This window comes from Lepidochelys kempii, chromosome 13 (genome assembly GCF_965140285.1).
Source record: "Lepidochelys kempii isolate rLepKem1 chromosome 13, rLepKem1.hap1, whole genome shotgun sequence".
Lineage (NCBI taxonomy): Eukaryota > Metazoa > Chordata > Testudines > Cheloniidae > Lepidochelys > Lepidochelys kempii.
This window is the reverse complement of record NC_136392.1, coordinates 23,964,806-23,985,487: the sequence shown is the minus strand read 5'-3', so window position 1 is coordinate 23,985,487 and position 20,682 is coordinate 23,964,806. Positions and strand designations below refer to the sequence as shown.

Here is a 20,682-nt window from a genome sequence, read left to right as displayed (position 1 = left end):
GTTAAGGAAATGAGGGAGGGAAAAATAGTACTCTAGGACCTTAGCTGGTACATACTAGGTTTGTCTGCCCTGTTGCAGGTTGGCAAGATGGAGGCAGGCATCTACCATACAGTATGGAGACAGCAGTGTCTCACTGATACACAGAGCAATTTTACCCGGGGGAAAGTGTAAAGTGTCGGCTAGAGAATGCTGAATTTCCTGGTTTTATTTTATGGAAATCTGGGGTGACTCTGTAATTCTCTTTATCAGTTCCTGAAAGGATCAGAAGTTGTTGGCATAAGCTGGCAGGGGAGATAGAATGGCCTCCTTGGGAGAGGAGGAAGATGGCAGCATCTTCTCCTCAGCGACCTGCTCTTGGTCCCCAGGAGTCTCCTCCTGAGGTGGTGGGTCCTGCTGTATCAGAAGTTATTGACATACTGACAGCTACTGCAGTACTGGAGGTGATTTTTGGTACATGTTTTTTGTGGGCGGCAGTCTGTAGTAATCATTTTCTAGGGCCCAAGGGTTCCAATAAGCCCACTGTGAATTTTCATAGATACTAAGGTCAGAAGGGACCATTATGATCATCTAGTCCGACCTCCCGCACAATGCAGGCCACCGAATCTCACCCACCCACTCCTGCGAAAAGCCTCTCACCAATGTCTGAGCTATTGAAGTCCTCAAACTGTAGTTTAAAGACTTCAAGGAGCAGAGGATCCTCCAGCAAGTGACCCGTGCCCCATGCTACAGAGGAAGGCGAAAAACCTCCAAGGCCTACTCAAATCTGCCCTGGAGGAAAATTCCTTCCCGACCCCCAAATATGGCGATCAGCTAAACCCTGAGCATATGGGCAAGATTCACCAGCCAGATACCCAGGAAAGAATTTTATGTTGTAACTCAGATCCCATCCCATCTAACATCCCATCACAGGCCATCTGGCCTATTTACCATGAATAGTTAAAGATCAATTAATTACCAAAATCATGTTATCCCATCATACCATCTCCTTCATAAACTTACCAAGTTTAATCTTAAAGCCAGATAGGTCTTTTGCCCCCACTGCTTTCCTTGGAAGGCTATTCCAAAACTTCACTCCTCTGATGGTTAGAAACCTTTGTCTAATTTCAAGTCTAAACTTCCCAATGACCAGTTTATATCCATTTGATCTTGTATCCCCATTGGTACTGAGCTTAAATAATTCCTCTCCCTCTCCAGTATTTATCCCTCTAATATATTTATAGAGATCAATCATATCTCCCCTCAACCTTCTTTTAGTTAGGCTAAACAAGCCAAGCTCCTTGAGTCTCCTTTCATAAGGCAGGTTTTCCATTCCTCGGATCATCCTAGTAACCCTTCTCTGTACCTGTTCCAGTTTGAATTCATCCTTCTTAAACATGGGAGACCAGAACTGCACACAGTATTCCAGGTGAGGTCTCATCAGTGCCTTGTATAAGGGCACTAAAACCTCCTTATCTCTACTAGAAATACCTCGCCTGATGCATCCCAAGACTGCAACAGCTTTTTTCATGGCCATATCACATTGGCGGCTCATAGTCATCCTATGATCAACCAATACTCCGAGGTCCTTCTCGTCCTCCGTTACTTCTAATTGATGCGTCCCCAGCTTATAACTAAAATTCTTGTTATTAATCCCTAAATGCATAACCTTACACTTCTCACTATTAAATTTCATCCTATTACTAGGAGTACCTGTGGCACCTTAGAGACTAACAAATTTATTTGAGCATAAGCTTTCATGAGCTACAGCTCACTTCATCGGACGCATTCAGTGGAAAATACAGTGGGGAGATTTATATACATAGAGAACATGAAACAATGGGTGTTACCATACACACTGTAACCAGAGGTTTCAGAGTAACAGCCGTGTTAGTCTGTATTCGCAAAAAGAAAAGGAGTACTTGTGGCACCTTGGAGACTAACCAATTTATTAGAGCATAAGCTTTCGTGAGCTACAGCTCACTTCCTCAGATGCATATTGTGGAAACTGCAGCAGGCTTTATATATACACAGAGAATATGAAACAATACCTCCTCCTACCCCACTGTCCTGCGCTATATTGATGACATCTTCATCATCTGGACCCATGGAAAAGAAGCCCTTGAGGAATTCCACCATGATTTCAACAATTTCCATCCCACCACCAACCTCAGCCTGGTCCAGTCCACACAAGAGATCCACTTCCTGGACACTACAGTGCTAATAAACAATGGTCACATAAACACCACCCTATACCGGAAACCTACTGACCGCTATTCCTACCTGCATGCCTCCAGCTTTCACCCTGACCACACCACACGATCCATCGTCTACAGCCAAGCTCTGCGATACAACCGCATTTGCTCCAACCCCTCAGACAGAGACAAACACCTACAAGATCTCTGTCAAGCTTTCTTACAACTACAATACCCACCTGCAGAAGTAAAGAAACAGATTGATAGAGCCAGAAGAGTTCCCAGAAGTTACCTACTACAGGACAGGCCTAACAAAGAAAATAACAGAACGCCACTAGCCGTCACCTTCAGCCCCCAACTAAAACCCCTCCAACGCATTATTAAGGATCTACAACCTATCCTAAAGGATGACCCAACACTCTCACAAATCTTGGGAGACAGGCCAGTCCTTGCCTACAGACAGCCCCGCAACCTGAAGCAAATACTCACCAACAACCACATACCACACAACAGAACCACTAACCCAGGAACTTATCCTTGCAACAAAGCCCGTTGCCAATTGTGCCCACATATCTATTCAGGGGACACCATCACAGGGCCTAATAACATCAGCCACACTATCAGAGGCTCGTTCACCTGCACATCCACCAATGTGATATATGCCATCATGTGCCAGCAATGCCCCTCTGCCATGTACATTGGTCAAACTGGACAGTCTCTACGTAAAAGAATAAATGGACACAAATCAGATGTCAAGAATTATAACATTCATAAACCAGTCGGAGAACACTTCAATCTCTCTGGTCACGCAATCACAGACATGAAGGTCGCTATCTTAAAACAAAAAAACTTCAAATCCAGACTCCAGCGAGAAACTGCTGAATTGGAATCATTTGCAAATTGGATACTATTAATTTAGGCTTAAATAGAGACTGGGAGTGGCTAAGTCATTATGCAAGGTAGCCTGTTTCCTCTTGTTTTTTCCTACCCCCCCTCCCTCGCCCAGATGTTCTGGTTTAACTTGGATTTAAACTTGAAGAGTGGTCAGTTTGGATGAGCTATTACCAGCAGGAGAGTGAGTTTGTGTGTGTATGGGGGTGGGGGGATGTGAGAAAACCTGGATTTGTGCAGGAAATAGCCCAACTTGATTGTCATGCACATTGTGTAAAGAATTGTCACTTTGGATGGGCTATCACCAGCAGGAGAGTGAATTTGTGTGGGGGGGTGGAGGGTGAGAAAACCTGGATTTGTGCTGGAAATGGCCCACCTGATGATCACTTTAGATAAGCTATTACCAGCAGGACAGTGGGGTAGGAGGAGGTATTGTTTCATATTCTCTGTGTATATATAAAGCCTGCTGCAGTTTCCACGATATGCATCTGAGGAAGTGAGCTGTAGCACACGAAAGCTTATGCTCTAATAAATTGGTTAGTCTCTAAGGTGCCACAAGTACTCCTTTTCTTTTTACTGTAACCAGAGTGATCACTTAAGGTGAGCTATTACCAGCAGGAGGGGGGGGGGAGAGAAAGAACCTTTTGTAGTGATAATCAAGGTGGGCCATTTCCAGCAGTTGACAAGAATGTCTGAGGAACAGTGGGGGGTGGGTAGGGGGATAAACATGGGGAAATAGTTTTACTTTGTGTAATGATCCATCCACTCCCAGTCTCTATTCAAGCCTAAGTTAATTGTAACCAGTTTGCAAATTAATTCCAATTCAGCAGTCTCTCGTTGGAGTCTGTTTTTGAAGTTTTTTTTGTTGAAGTATTGCCACTTTTAGGTCTGTAATCGAGTGACCAGAGAGATTGAAGTGTTCTCCAACTAGTTTTTGAATGTTATAATTCTTGATTTGCGTTCATTTATTCTTTTATGTAGAGACTGTTCAGTTTGACCAATGTACATGTCAGAGGGGCATTGCTGGCACACGATGGCATATATCACATTGGTAGATGTGCAGGTGAACGAGCCTCTGATGGTGTGGTTGATGTGATTAGGCCCTATGATGGTGTCCCCTAAATAGATATGTGGACACAGTTGGCAACGGGCTTTGTTGCAAGGATAGGTTCCTGGGTTAGTGGTTCTGTTGTGTGGTTGTTGGTGAGTAAGGTTGGGGCGCTGTCCGTAAGCAAGGACTGGCCTGTCTCCCAAGATCTGTGAGAGTGATGGGTCATCCTTCAGGATAGGTTGTAGATTCTTGATGATGCGTTGGAGAGGTTTTAGTTGGGGGCTGAAGGTGATGGCTAGTGGCGTTCTGTTATTTTCTTTGTTGGGCCTGTCCTGTAGTAGGTGACTTCTGGGTACTCTTCCGGCTCTGTCAATCTGTTCCTTCACTTCAGCAGGTGGATATTGTAGTTGTAAGAATGCTTGATAGAGATCTTGTAGGTGTTTGTCTCTGTCTGAGGGGTTGGAGCAAATGTGGTTGTGTCGTAGAGCTTGGCTGTAGACAATGGATCGTGTGGTGTGGTCTGGATGAAAGCTGGAGGCATGTAGGTAGGCATAGCAGTCAGCAGGTTTCTGGTATAGGGTGGTGTTTATGTGACCATCACTTATTAGCACCGTACTGTCCAGGAAGTGGATCTCTTGTGTGGACTGGTCCAGGCTGAGGTTGATGGTGGGATGGAGATTGTTGAAATCATGGTGGAATTCCTTAAGGGCTTCTTTTCCATGGGTCCAGATGATGAAGATGTCATCAATGTAGCACAAGTAGAGTAGGGGCATTAGGGGATGAGAGCTGAGAAAGCATTGTTCTAAGTCAGCCATAAAAATGTTGGTGTACTGTGGGGTCATGCGGGTACCTATAGCAGTGCCGCTGATTTGAAGGTATACATTGTCCCCAAATGTGAAATAGTTATGGGTGAGGACAAAGTCACAAAGTTCAGCCACCAGGTTTGCCGTGACATTATCGGGGATACTGTTCCTGACGGTTTGTAGTCCATCTTTGTGTGGAATGTTGGTGTAGAGGGCTTCTACATCCATAGTGGCCAGGATGGTGTTTTCAGGAAGATCACTGATGGATTGTAGTTTCCTCAGGAAGTCAGTGGTGTCTCGAAGATAGCTGGGAGTGCTGGTAGCGTAGGGCCTGAGGAGGGAGTCTATATAGCCAGACAATCCTGCTGTCAGGGTGCCAATGCCCGAGATGATGGGGCGTCCAGGATTTCCAGGTTTATGGATCTTGGGTAGCAGATAGAATACCCCAGGTCGGGGTTCCAGGGGTGTGTCTCTGTGGATTTGTTCTTGTGCTTTTTCAGGGAGTTTCTTGAGCAAATGCTGTAGTTTCTTTTGGTAACCCTCAGTGGGATCAGAGGGTAACGGCTTGTAGAAAGTGGTGTTGGAGAGCTGCCTAGCAGCCTCTTGTTCATATTCTGACCTATCCATGATGACGACAGCACCTCCTTTGTCAACCTTTTTGATTATGATGTCAGAGTTGTTTCTATTTCCCCATGTTTATACCCCCGCCCACCCCTCATGTTCCTCAGACGTTCTTGTCAACTGCTGGAAATGGCCCACCTTGATTATCACTACAAAAGGGTAACCTTTCCCCCCCACTGTCCTGCTGGTAATAGCTCACCTTAAGTGATCACTCTGGTTACAGTGTGTATGGTAACACCCATTGTTTCATGTTCTCTATGTATATAAATCTCCCCACTGTATTTTCCACTGAATGCATCCGATGAAGTGAGCTGTAGCTCACGAAAGCTTATGCTCAAATAAATTTGTTAGTCTCTAAGGTGCCACAAGTACTCCTTTTCTTTTTGCGAATACAGACTAACATGGCTGCTACTCTGAAACCTGTCATCCTAGTACTATTACTCCAGTTTACAAGGTCATCCAAATCTTCCTGTATGATTTCCCGGTCCTTCTCTAAATTGGCAATACCTCCCAGCTTTGTATCATCTGCAAACTTTATTAGCACACTCCCACTTTTTGTGCCGAGATCAGTAAGAAAAAGATTAAATAAGATTGGTCCCAAAACTGATCCCTGAGGAACTCGACTGGTAACCTCCCTCCAGCCTGACAGTTCGCCTTTCAGTAGGACCTGCTGTAGTCTCCCTGTTAACCAATTCCTTATCCACCTTTCAATTTTCATATTGATCCCCATCTTTTCCAATTTAACTAATAATTCCCCATGTGGTACGGTATCAAACACCTTACTGAAATCTAGGTAAATTAGATCCACTGTGTTTCCTTTGTCTAAAAAAAATCTGTTCCTTTCTCAAAGAAGGAGATCAGGTTGAGTTGGCACGATCTACCTTTTGTAAAACCATGTTGTATTTTGTCCCATTTACCATTGACCTCAATGTCCTTAACTACTTTCTCCTTCAAAATTTTTTCCAAGACCTTGCATACTACAGATGTCAAACTAACAAGCCTGTAGTTATCCGGACTACTTTTTTTCCCCTTTCTTAAAAATAGGAACTATGTTAGCATTCTCCAATCATACGGTACAACACCTGAGTTTACAGATTCATTAAACATTCTTGCTAATGGGCTTGCAATTTCATGTACCAATTCCTTTAATATTCTTGGATGAAGATTATCTGGGCCCCCCGATTTAGTCCCATTAAGCTGTTCGAGTTTCGCTTCTACCTCAGATATGGTAATATCTACCTCCATATCCTCATTCACATTTGTCATGCTACCATTATCCCTAAGATCCTCTTTAACCTTATTAAAGACTGAGGCAAAGTATTTGTTTAGATATTGGGCCATGCCTAGATTATCCTTGACCTCCACTCCATCCTCAGTGTTTAGCGGTCCCACTTCTTTCTTGGTTTTCTTCTTATTTATATGGCTATAGAACCTTTTACTATTGGTTTTAATTCTCTTTGCAAGGTCCTACTCTACTTGACCACTGTGGTGGTGCACAAGGGAAAGGCACAGGACTCCACAGTTGTTCCTGGCCAGGGACAGTCAGAACATTTGCTGGTTATAGAACAGGTCTTGTCATCCAGATACATACAGAGAATGTAGGGAGGGTCAAAGAGGCAAAGTCCTGGACAGAGATATCCAAATCCAAGGACGTATCCTCCCCCATATCCAGAGGAGTCGTCCCTGGCATCAGTATTGGAACTCATATATGGTCCTGGAGCCTGAGGAGAGGCAGATGATGGACAAGATTTTGTGCTGGGGTGTAACACAACAGCTGGAGGCTTCAGCTCTGACCAGTGGGATGGTACCAGGGAAGGATTCCTCTCAGTGCCCCTTAGAAGAGATGAAAAGGTCCTCAAGGGATAAGAACATAGTTGGTACCAGAGAGCTTTGGGGGATGCTCCATCATAGCCTTGGCACAGTACAGAGGTGCAGTCCATGTGGCCCGTGGGGATGCAGGCTGAGGATGACAGTTCCAGTGTATGATCAACGTGATCCTCGCAGCTGCAACCTGAAGAGGTTGATGTGATACTGAGGTTGATGTGGACATTTTAGAGGAGTCCCAAGCTCTAGCGTCCTTTTACCTGTGGAGGGCTCATATTCCAGTACCAACTTCAGAGCCAGTCAGTGCTTGCTAGATGACTCTTCAGTGCATGAGCTGGGAGTTTTCTTAATTGGAAGTACAGTGCATCGGTACCAAGGCCCACAGAAGCCTCAAGAGCACCTGTGCCAGGCAGGCGAGCTCTCCCTAAGTCACCTTGAAGGTGACTTCCCATTCTTCTTGGATTCTTTCTCCAGAGTATGAGGTCTCTTTCTCTAGGAGAGCTTTGATTCCAAAAGTGCTCTATGAGAAGACGCTTCAGCCTTTCCTTCTTCAGCTTGCAAGATCAGCTTTTAAACCTGGTGCAGCTCTTGCACTTAGATGGGATGTGGGACTCTTGAAGGAAGCAGAGGCAGCTGGAATGCCTGTCACTGCGGGGGAAAGTCCTGCAGCAGGTCTGACAAGCCTTGAAGCCCAGAGTCCTTGTATACCCTGAGTAGGAAAACTCCAGAGAAAATGGTATAGGGCAGGAGTCCCTGGCTGCAGAAAAAGGAGAAATTCAATAGGGGAAACCCCCCAGAACTGCAAATGTGCTTAACAAAGAAAAAAATAAGCAAATGAAACAGAGAATATGAAAAAAAAAATAGAAATAAGTAAGAAAAAACAACAACAGAGCTATAAAAGCAACAGGCACGACTCTGAATGGTCTTGAGCTGAGATCAGTTGAGAAGGAACTGGGGTGGTAGTCAGTTGTCGCCTCTCTAAGTACCCTCACACTAAAACACAAAGTTGTATAGTGTGCACGCCCAGACCAGTGGACACTGCTAGTTAAAATCTCTGACCGAGCACACACAGGCATGCATGTACCTCCTACGGTGGAGCACTCATAAGGACATATACTTGAGGTACCACTAGCCATCACTGCCTTCAATGTAACAGACACTCTTTACTTGTAGATGCAATTTTGACTACAGGCACAATTTCCAAAAACCATTAAGAATATTAAAGTTCCAATGAAATAATAGTAAATGCACCTAGAGAATCCAGCTCGCTTTCCCCAACCTTATACTTTGCATCCAGTCTTGCCTGCTTCAAAGCCAAAGCCTGCCTAAATAGATCCCTCCATGTTGGGCATATCATGTGTTACACAATGTGGCAGAAAGCACTTTTCTTCCTCAGCGAGACCCAAAGCAACAGATGGAGCAATTAGCTCCCTGCCCCACAACACTGCTGTTTTTCAAGGTGAGGGTGCCAAGGAAGATAATTGCTTTTACTGCTCTCTTGGAATATGCTGCATTGTTTGCTGACAAACTCTCCTACTCTGAGCACATGCCATAGGGCCCTGGGCAGTGAAGCATTTATATTCCTTTGTAATCTATCCATCCAGGATAATTCAGTTCCAACACAGCAGCTACCGTTTGGGTGGGGAAGAGGCATATTGTATGTAGTTTTTTGGCACGTTGGCTATGGTACAAAGAGGTCAAGTGAGATGCCCCAGCATCACCATGAGCCACTGGTTTTTCCAGGATTAAAATATATCATCCAGACTACCTGACTAAAGTTCTGAATAGTTCTGTTTTGGCAAAATATATTGTGATTCATAAAATTCAATTGCACATTCAATATATAATTGATATATACACATATCAGCCTTCTGGAAGAGACTTAAAACCAAATTCCTAACCACCTGAAGACATTAAAGAAGCTGTAGTATCTTTCACGTGACTGAGGGTACTGAAGTCAGGACTAAATTACCTAAAACTAATTTCCATCTGTAGTTTCAGCTGGAGGTTTTTTGTTTTTCTTGTATGATGTTGGCATATCTCATAATGGTGTAATATGGCTGCTGTGCCAACTTCAGTGGTGGCTGCATTTCGGTGATACCTGGTTTAACCATATACTGTATTTACAGTATGTAAAACATTTCAGGATCCTTCCAGTAAAAAAGCACTAACTGAGCATCAGGAATTAATAAGTGCTATTGCCAAGACATTAAAAAATGCAAACTTTTTATTTAAAGTTATTGTATTGTTAGTCTACCTCTTCCATATGTCTGTTTTGGTTCTTAATGTTACTTCTAAAATTGACCAACTGTTTAAAGGCTCCCTAGCCCAGGCAATCTTTAGTGCACTGTATGCTGCAGGACAGTGTATATATTTCAATTTAAAGATTGTTACAGGCCGAGGAAATTATATTTTAAATACATGTTACACATCTAAAATGCCACTAAAATTATCCCAAGTCTCAGAAGAAACATTTCATGCATTGCAAACCCAGGTTCAATGGTTAGTGTATGCTGGAGACAATGTCAGTGACAAGTTATCCCATGTGATTTCTATGAGACCTTGCAATAGGCTGCATTACCACAAACAATTGCTCCCAAAAGATAATGCAGGGGATTTTGCCACTATTTCCTGATGAGGACATATCTAACCGCTGTTACCACTGTACCTGGATATCAGATTAACAGGGATTCCTGTAACAGAAAAGGTGTCAGTAATGAATTCCTCCTCCCCTCTCCTTCTAACAACCAACCATACACAAGTGCGTAGGGTAGAGCATGGGAGTTCTACTTCTTCTGAAGCATAAGGTATTGGTCACTGCCAGAATCAGCACATGGAACTGGGTAACATGGTATGAGACATTATGGCATATTGTGTGTACCACATTATTATTGTTCGGTGTCTGCTGTGAAGGGTTACGATCTAGAGCTCCAGTCCTAGCCCCAGGGACTTGGATGAGTGGGGAAGAAAAAGCCTCAGTGATGTCTATCCCTAGCCCCTGGGCCAGCCTGGGGAAGCAGCTGACAGAGATCCCTGAGGGTCTATCCACAGGTCTGCCACAGACTCAGTGTGATCTCTGTGCGTCACTTATTCCCTCCGTCACTGTTGCCCTAGCTGTAAAATGGGGATGAGGATACTTGCCCACCTTTGGAAATTGCTCTAGACCCCTGGATAAAGAGCACAGGATAAAAGCTAATTACTCAGCCCAGGTACTTATACAGCCCTTTCTCCCCCATCACTACAGAATCTGGCACCTCACAGTCTTTAGTGCAATACCACTCCACAGCAGGGCAATGGTATTCTCCCCACATTACAGACAGGGAGGGAACTAAGGCCCAGAGGGGCCAAGGTCACACAGAAACTCTGTCATGGAGGTGGGAATTGAACCACGGTCTCCCAAGTTCTAGGTTAGTCCCTAACCACCAGACCAGACCAGACCATCCTTCCTCTGCAATAGCTAGCAGCCCTCCCTCCAACCCCACACTCTCTCTCATACACACGCAGTTACTACTGCACTAGAGTGCAAATTGCCCTGCACTGGGCAATGGGCATTATGGTTTGGTGCAGACCTGCCGTTTTCAGAATAACTCAGTAGCAAAAGAAACAAAGCCAAAAAAAAAAATGGGAAGGGACATATATACTGCCCCTTGCTCTATTCATGAGGGAGAAACAGCATACCCTAGTAGTTCCAGCACATGCAGTAGAAAGACTGGTGCACGGGGAAGTCATTCCAAGGTTTCTCTATTTAGTTTACAGATCTCTGCGCTCACCCAGCTCTGTTAGCTCCCATCACCCCCCTTGCCACACACACATTCTTCAGTTATGAAATTGACACACAGTTGTTCTCACTATACCCAGGTATGTTAGGCAAAACACACAACTCCTCTGCTGCCTTGGGTGCACAGAAAGCTGCCTCAGAGAAGTCTCTGAGATTCTCCCCACGCAGAGACTCCAGCAGAGAACAACTACTAAGCAATGATGGTTTTGGGGGTGATCAAACATTGTTTCGCACCATTGCTGCCCAATGCAGCAGCATCTGCATATAACAGGTCAAAACAATTGCCTCAAACACACCACTGAGACAGTGACTATCCTAGAGATGGGCCAATTCTAGAAACATTTATCCAAACACACCTATCGACTCTGAATATTAAATGGGACCAGGCTCCAAACCACATTTGCTATGGGTTTTGATAAACAGATGATCTACAAAGATAGTCCTGGTTTTACTTATTTCTAGTTGTGGTCTGGAAGCCAAGTGCCTAAGGGGCTGATCTAAGCTCCTCTTCTGCAAGGTGCTGAATGCCCTCAACTCCCAGTTAAGTCACTGGAAATTGAACTTGACCAGCCCCTTCAATGATCGACCCCTTCATGCTGCCTCCAGAACTGAATTAGTTCAAATGACCTATTGTGCTGCTTCGACATTAATCTCGTCGATTTCATGGTTAAAGCATTTGGCTAAGGAATCCTGTCCCATGTGTTTATGCAGTCGGCAGAACTATCAGCAACCAATTAGATTCCTCCTTTCATAATGGCCACATTCTAAAGCCTGATACTCAGGGGGACAGAAACCCTGTGGTTGGGGATTTTTTCATGTTGCCCTGCAGAGTTTTAAATAAACAATGATAAAAGTTCACAAAAGCGTCTGAGTCTAGACTGTACGTTAGAAATTCACTCCTAAGGGTGCTTGCTGTGACGGATATAAAACCATGTCTTCTGGGTTTTTTAGGACAATGATTCCTTTCTTTTATTGTAATCTTTTATGTGCTTTTATTCTCAGTTGCCCACTTTGATTTAAGATTCGTCTTCCCTCAAGCCTGACAAGGCAACGTGAAACAGGCATATCAAAGCTAAAGAGTTATTTACTTGAAAAATGCCAGCTTTGAAGATCCCTTTTTCACCTAAATGGAGTTTTTTTTTTTTTTTAAAAAAAAAAGTCTGGTGTAAGCAACTACCCTCTGAGCAAAATCACTGCACTCCTGCTCATACGGCTGCTTTTGGGCAACAACTCTGCATTACAGGACCCATGCAATGGCTCAGGTGATTTATAAAGGTGCCTTAATGGAGTTTATGGCGTTAAGATGAAGCGCCACTCTCTCAGAGTTAAAAGCACAACACAAAGCTTTATGGAGAAATATTAAAGAAGAACAGCATGGAGAAACTATTTAATGGTCACCTTTGCAACAGTGTATTGGCATCACAAAGCCCCTTCCCTTTTCTAGCACCCACAGGGGAGTGAGCGATCGGTGTGTCTGGAGCTCAGAGGTGGAGGAGAGGCAAAGGGGCCAATAGCCCTAGGCGGAGTATATTTGAGGTCCCCCCTCAAGCCATTTGATTGAGCCATATTGTCTGTAAAGGCTAGAATCAGATTGCAATTTTCTCTTCGCACAACTTCTCACCTCTACCATCTCAGCTGGCATGGATGAATGAGGGTAACAGTCCCAAGGAGTTAGGGGAGAAGACAACTGTCCAGAGCCAGGATGTATTGTTAAAATGAGAAAGGTGGGGGGTGGGGGGAATCTGTGACATGCCCCAGTGCTGGTAATGACAAGGGAGGATGAAACATCCTATTTTTCCAGGGGGCTAAAGTTATCGCTCTAAGCCAGTATGACACCCCATTGAAGCATTACTAGTACATTTCTCACTGGGATTTCAGCCAGGCCCTAGCTAAGTGGGGTCACCATGACTTGGAGCCAACTACAACATGAAGTGGCTTCTAAAGCCCTCAGCACAAGCAAGAAGAAAAAGGAAATTGAGTATCCTCATGAATCACTGAGGGACAATCTGTGTGCAAATCTGCACAATGTTTGGTTAATTCATGAAAAAGTGATGCTGAACCAAAACCATAATGACTAATTCCCCTCTGTCCTTTTGCTCTCTCCCACAGTAGGAAGGTTGCTTGTGTCTTTTTAAGCATAGTTCTACCTCTCAAAAAACAAAGGGAGGAAAACTCCATGGTGTCCTCCTTATAAAATAGATCAATCCTTTGAGGGGGATAAAATGCCACTGGAAATGAACAAAGATGTCCGTTTAAAAGCCCACCCAAGGGTGGCAGGTATTCTGGAGTAGAGAGATTTGTTGGCTACTTGGATTCTCAGTTCATGTGAAGAACAGCCAGGAAACAAACATGGTGCCCTTTGCAGAGCATATTAAATCACAAAGCTACCTCACAACATTGATCCTGGGACTAATCTGAGTAATTTTATATGACCACGCTGGTGGCTATATGATCTGTGACAACAGGCTGGTGCCAGAGCCAATCAGAGGGGGGCCCAGGAGGGCCATTTGGCCTGGGCCTCAAGCTCAAAGGGGGCCTCAAATATAGATACTTGTTAATTTTTTAGCATTTGATAAGTTTCACAACTTGTTTTTATGCGAATCCCTATTGGACCAAAATGTGACACAATCTCTCAGGTTTGAGCTGAAAATTTAAGCAAATAAGAGATGTGATTTGGTAAAAGACAGAATTTTTTGGTTAACTGATGTAGATTTTGTCATATTAAAGAGTTTAAAATATTCATAAATATTAATAAAAATATATCAGTTCTGATGGCACAAGATTAGACTGTGATGAACGTGTGCTCTCAGATCAGTTGATTATATAAACAAACCACTACTAGTGGCTGGTGCTGAATCAAGTGCGTGTTGAAAGGTAGAGAATTGTTACGATTTACTGTCTTTATAGTTTTACATCTAGTTGACTAAGGAATTATTTGTGTGTGAGAATTCCTCATTATCATCTTCATATGGTAGCTAAAAGAGGTGACCGGTTGGTTGGTTGAGCCCAAGCTTGGTAGCTTGGCCATCATCATAGGCTTTCGTAGTCTATAGGCCCAGATTCAAGGTGACAATGTGTGTGTGTGAGGACATTCTTGTACAGTGAGTTTTGTGAGGACACACGTTTGAAATTTTTGGACATTATCCCTCTCTCTGTATCCATGTCTGTGTTTACTATATATATGTCATCCCTTTGTCTTCAAAGCTCAGCCCATTATATTGTACCTTGAGTTTTGATTCAGCGATAAGGATAATAACCTGACTGTTTCATTTTGTGTTCTTAATTAGTATTTCTTTGTTTTAAGTCTTTTCAGCATTTGTGTACCATTCAGCATTTGTGTACATGTTTACAGTAGAAAATTTCAAGTGTAGATAAGCTACTTATTTACAACAGAATATTTCAAGTGTGGATAGGCTACATATTGACCAGATAGATCACTACGTAGAGGAGATTTGAAAGTGGTGCAAGCAAGAGACGGCAAAAACAACTGAGTGAAGCAGCAGCTAAGAGCTCAAAGTCAATAACTTCATTTCTCAAACCACTGGAAAACACACCTTACCCAACAAACAATGCTACAGATAATGAAAACTCCACAACTGCAACAGGTGATATTTCAATGCCAATATCTGAACATGACAGTAGTCAAGAAGGAGATGTACCAACAGTAACAGATGTAGCCAAAGATCCTGTGTATGATCAAGAAATTCAACAGCAACAGGAAGATGTAGATCTTACGCAGCAAGAGCAATTCATAAGTACTACAGGTTTGACTGTGACTGCCATTGGAATTATTGACAAGAGCAATGCTGCCCAAATGCAATCTTTTCTTCAAATTAGTTGTTTTGAAATTCCAGGTAACATTCCATGAGATGCTGATAATCATGCTTTCCCTACTCATCTGCTGAAAAAAACTCTTCCAAATGGTGAAACCTGCACAAGAGACTGGTTATGCTGGAGTACGGAAAAACAATCTCTGTACTGTGAACCCTGCTTCATTTTGAATAAAAGTGCTGCAAATGCAGCAGTTCTCTCTGATCAATCAGGATGGAGCATCAATAGAAGTTGCAGGAAGTTGAAAGACTGAATACCATCTCATGAGAGTTCAATGTCACACAAAGAAAACTATGTTGCATAGAAATCAGCCAGTAGGGCAGCATCAGCTGAAAGTTCAGTTGAGAATTTACTCTTGACTGAACTTTCTACAGAAACTGATCACTAGAAAAAACTTCTTGAGCGCATCCTGAATGTCATCCTTTTTTTTTCTGAGCGGGGATTGGCTTTGCTTGGTTCCAGTCAATGTATTGGTGATCATGCAAATGGAAACTTTCTAGGCATAGTTGAGCTCCTCAGCAAATATGACCCACTTTTACCAGAGCATGTTAAACATTTTCGAGAATTGCAAGAGAATCAAAAGTGCATGCAAGTCCATTATCTCTCCACATGCATACAAAACTCGTTTATTGCGTTATGTGAGTCATTTGTACAAACAACAATTCTTGATGAGATTCAAAATGCCAAGTATTTTTCAATCATTGTTGATGCCACTCCAGATTGTTCTCACAAGGAACAGACTCCTATGGTTATTCGATATGTTAAGATTGTAGACAGCTCGAAATTTTCAATTAAAGAAAGGTTTATTTTGTTTGATAACTTGATGAGAAAAACTGTAAAACAAATTGCTGCTCGAGTACTAGCAATTCTAGAAGATTTTAGGTTAGATTTTCAAGTCTGCATTGGCCAAGCCTACGAAAATGGATCTAATATGGCTGGGAAGCACAAAGGCATACAGGCAGTTCTGCTTGAGCATAATTCAAACTATATTTTCTCCAGCTGTGGAAACCACACACTAAACCTTGTAGGTGTTGACTGCGCTAAATCATGCAAGGAGGCAATTATTTACTTCAGAACTGTTCAGCAAATGTACAGTCTCTTCAGTAGCAGTCCACAAAGGTGGGAAATTCTGAAGCAATATCTTCCTGTTTCACTGAATGGGATACCCAAAACTAGATGGTCTGCATGGATTGATGGTGTTCAACCGGTTGCACAGCTTTTGAATTCAGTGAGAAAAGCTTTAAATGAGCTTGAATCTCTCAATCTCACTGCACAAGCTTGAACTGAATTTCAGTCTATTCAGAAGCATATGTCCAAATCTGAATGCATTCTAATGTCATCTTTGTGGATGAAGCTACTTACAATGATCCACCAAACTAATCTGGTAATTGAAGCATGCAATGCTACACTTGATGTTGAGAGAGATAACATTGAAAGTCTTATCAATGACATTCAACAGATTTGTGAACAATGGGACGCGATCCTGACTGAGTCCAAATTAGTAGCACAGAATATTGGCATTTCATCTGAGTTCTCCACCAGTTGCAACTTAGCTACTGAATCTGAGGCCAAGCAGCATTATAGGGTCAATGACTTCCTTGTCATCATTGACTCTATTCAATCAGGTCTTACACGTCGATTTGAGTCACCGCAACTAATTTGTACCCTTTTGGAGTTTCTTGGCAGTTCAACAGACTGAGTAATGAAGATCTACTTTCTGCAGCTGAACAATTTCAGCAACAGTACAACAAAGAAATGTCAAAAGTTCTCAGTGATGAGGTCATCTTCCTCAAACAAATATATTCCACAAACTTTAAATTGGATTGCAAGCCAAAGGAATCTGCTTCAAGAAATATTCGAACTTGGACTCTCTGGGGTGTTTCCTAATATCACAATTGCATTGCATATTTTTGTCAGTTTGCCTGCATCAGTGGTTTCAGGTGAATGCATCTTCAGTGTGCTGAAGCAGGTAAAGAACTATCACCGTTCAGCGATGGGACGACAGCATTTGAATGGGCTCGCCATACTTAATATCAACTGTGACATTGCATGAAAGCTAGATTTTTCCTCAATAATTAGTTCATTTGCACAGAAAAAGGCTAGAAAAGCATTTGTTAAATAATAAAATATTCAGATCATGCCTCACTCTTTTTTTGGTGCCTTATTTTGTTTTCATGTGTTGGGGTTTTTTTTATTTTTATTATGTCTAGGGGCCTCAAAAGCTGGAAGTGGCTTGGGCCTCTCTGGACCTCTGAGAGGGCCTGGCTGCTGCAGTGGCTTCCAAACATCACAGTTCTGTCAGAAACTAGAGGGTGAAAGACCCAGATGCACAACAGCCATAAGTCTGGATAGATCCAGTGGTGAGCTGGAGCTGGTTCACACTGATTCGCTAGAACCGGTTGTTAAATTTAGAAGCCCTTTTAGAACCGGTTGTTCCATGAGGGACAACCGGTTCTAAAAGGGCTTCTAAATTTAACTGGCCAAAAGTGGCGACTTAGGCGCCAACTCCATGGGTGCTCCAGCCCTGGAGCACCCAAGGGGGAAAATTTGGTGGGTACAGAGCACCGACCGGCAGCTCCCCGCCCCACCCCCAGCCCCAGCTCACCTCCGCTGGGCCTCCTCCCCTGAACGCGCCGCCCCACTCTGCTTCTCCGCCCCCCACAGTCTTCCCGTGAATCAGCTGTTTGCACGGGAAGCCAGGGCGGGCTGAGAAGCAGGCGGCGGCTTCACACTCAGGCCCATGGAGACAGAGGTGAGCTGGGGCGGAGGGGGTGCGAGAATGGCGGCCTGCGCCGCAGCAGGTAACCTGGGGGGGTGGGCGCGCAGGAGAACTACTTCCCACCGCAGCTCGCCTCCGCCACCCTCGGCCTGAGCGGGAAGCTGCCGCCTGCTTCTCAGCCCTCCCAGGTTTCCCACTGAACAGCTGATTCGCAGGAAGCCGGGGGTGGGGGCACAGAGAACCAGAGCGGGGCAGTGCGTTCACGGGCGGAGGCAGAGTACCCACGGAGTCGGCGCCTAAGGCACCACTTTTGATGTGATCAGTGGGGGGAGCAGCTGCTCCCCCTGCTCCCTCCATAGCTACACTCCCCTGCCCCTAGGAGCCAGAGGGACCTGCTGGATGCTTCCTGGGAGCTGCCCCAGGTAAGCACCACTGGGACTCCCCACCTCGCCCCCTCGCAGGTCCCTCTGGCTCTTGGGGTGGTGTGGGCACCCACTACGGTGGCCCACAAGACCCTCCTGCCCCATTCTGGGGGCAGTCAGGGGACAGGGGAGGGTGGTGGATGCGGCAGGAGTCCCGGGGGCCGGGTTGGGCAACGACCCCCTTGTGGGGTGAGGAGGGAACCCGTTGTTAAGATTTTGGCAGCTCATCACTGGATAGATCTATTGAAGTCAATGGAGTCACATTGGTTTACACCAGTTAAGAATCATAGAATCATAGGACTGGAAGGGACCTTGAGAGGTCATCTAGTCCACTCCCCTGCACTCACGGCAGGACTAAGTATTATCTAGACCATTCCTGACAGATGTTTGTCTAACCTGCTCTTAAAAATCTCCAATAATGGAGATTCCACAAACTCCCTTGGCAATTTGTTCCAGTGCTTAACCACCCTGACAGTTAGGAAGTTTTTCCTAATGTCACCCCTCAGTTCCTGGTGATTGAATAAAACACAGTAGAAAGACAAGGAAATTAAGTGACCTTTGTAGAAAATTGGAAAGTTAGCTAAGATTAGAAAAAAAGCCAAGCTGTATCATGATGAATTTAGGACAATATTCTGTTGTGTATTTTTCTTTCCCTCTAATGTCTACATTTGTAGCAACGTTCTCAGGAACACAAAATCTGTGTTTTAGAGGGCAACTCTGCTATCTGTCTTGTATTGATGTGAGCTGTATATGTTTATCCCAAGGTAGAATTTGGCCCAAAGAAACTAACTAATCCCATTGTTTATTCCCACCAGCAGCCAAGTTTAACTCTCCATTTGTAGCACCACAGCTGGTTGATATGGAAATGACTGATGTTTGGAGTCCCTGAGTATGTCTACGCAGCAAATTAGGGTCCTAGAGCCTGGGCAGCAGCCAGAGCCCAGAAGTCTACACAGAAATGAAACAGCCCTGCACCCCAAGCCCGAATCAGTTGGCACAGGCCAGCCGCGAGTTTTTCTTTGCTGTGTTGACATACCCATTAACAGTGGATCACTTCATGGAGGGACTAAAGAACAGGAGAGGATTAACTTTGATCATACAAAGCTTCTGTTGTCATTTACGTAGCAGAGGCAATAGAAAGTAAGGCAAGACAACATGATGCATCAGCACGATTGTTTCTATCAAGAATGTTTCTCAAAGCTCTCTAGCAGGAATCACTGAATTTTATAAGGTCAGGAGGGTGAGCTAAACAATAACCACCACAGTTCCAAAGGAACATCCTCCTGCAGAAGCACATCCCTAGTAACTACAGTTATGTGCACAAATCAGGTACATGCCCCTAAAGTTACCCAGTTTGTACACACATTTGCAATAACTGCACACACAATAGCAGGTGAACAATCTACATGTGCAGATTTCATGGGTCCAATTTCTGTATTTAAGCACCACTTGACAGAGCACCCAATAAGATGGGGCAAATATGGCTTCACCCCACCTTTTGCTTCCCCTATTTGAGGGCCAGCTTTGGATCTCACAGGTACATCCACATTTTTGTGAGTGTAACCATTTTTCCACTCTTCAAAAATATGGCCCTAAAAGCCTATGCTTTGGGAAAGACTTCAAAACTATTAAATATAGGCCTCAAAGACTTTCCAAAAGGAAAAGAGATGAACCAGAAGATGGTAGAATCATTGCTTTAGTGTCAAGGGAACTGCCCATTTATTTGTTTACTTCTCCTTTGAGCTGGACAATACTTGCCACAAGCTTACATAGGGTTCAAGATATTTTTTCTTCTCCAGAGACTGGCCCTAGATAATGCAAGACCAGATAATTGTTAATTAGTCACAGGGGAATCAAAAATGCTAGAGCCCAAATTTTGCCCTCACTCGCATCCTAATGCAACCACAGTGAAGTCACTGGAATTGCATGGAATGTAGCAGAGGGCAGACTTCTGTCCTATGTCTCTACATTATTGCAAGATACTAGGTAAAATCAGAATGAATAGGTACTACAGTGAAGCAAGGAAGGGAAAATTCAGTAGCCAGCACATCAGAGAGCCATCAGCACTGTGCTCATCAAGGCTTTGCTAAACACCATGGTTGGCAGAAGTATTTTGGAATGAGGGAGCCAGTGCTGAACACATGACGTTAGCCATCATTGCTTTACAGGTAGTTCCAGCAGATTATTGGGAGGACACATGGATCTCCTAAAGTGCTGTGATCTACTAATTCAGGCATGCATGACTGCACAAAATAATTTATGGGACCACTGCATTTTGATAGACATGTTTTTCTCTCTTAGTGAACAGATAGCAACTCTGCTAGCTGGAGAAGAATATAGCTGGCAAGTTCACTGTAGCTTCACATACATTCCCAGGGAACATATGGAGTCTCAGCATATTTTAAAGACTAGAATACAGGTGAATCTGTGGATTTCCAATGCTCACAGCCAAAGTTTAAGGCCAGAAGGGACCTCCAGATCATCTCGTATGACCATGTGAATATCATGATACAGAGGAACTAATAATACTGACAAGAGCAAGTTTGAGCAGTAAGGCACATAGTAAGTTTC

The 20,682-nt window shown here is 43.9% G+C and overlaps 1 protein-coding gene across 2 annotated transcripts in view; it reads right to left on the bottom strand.

Annotated features, from left to right (window-relative positions):
* PTPRT (protein tyrosine phosphatase receptor type T) overlaps positions 1 to 20,682 on the bottom strand; it is a 734,569-nt gene that overhangs the window by 305,543 nt on the left and 408,344 nt on the right. The gene's annotated exons all lie outside the window — the stretch shown is intronic.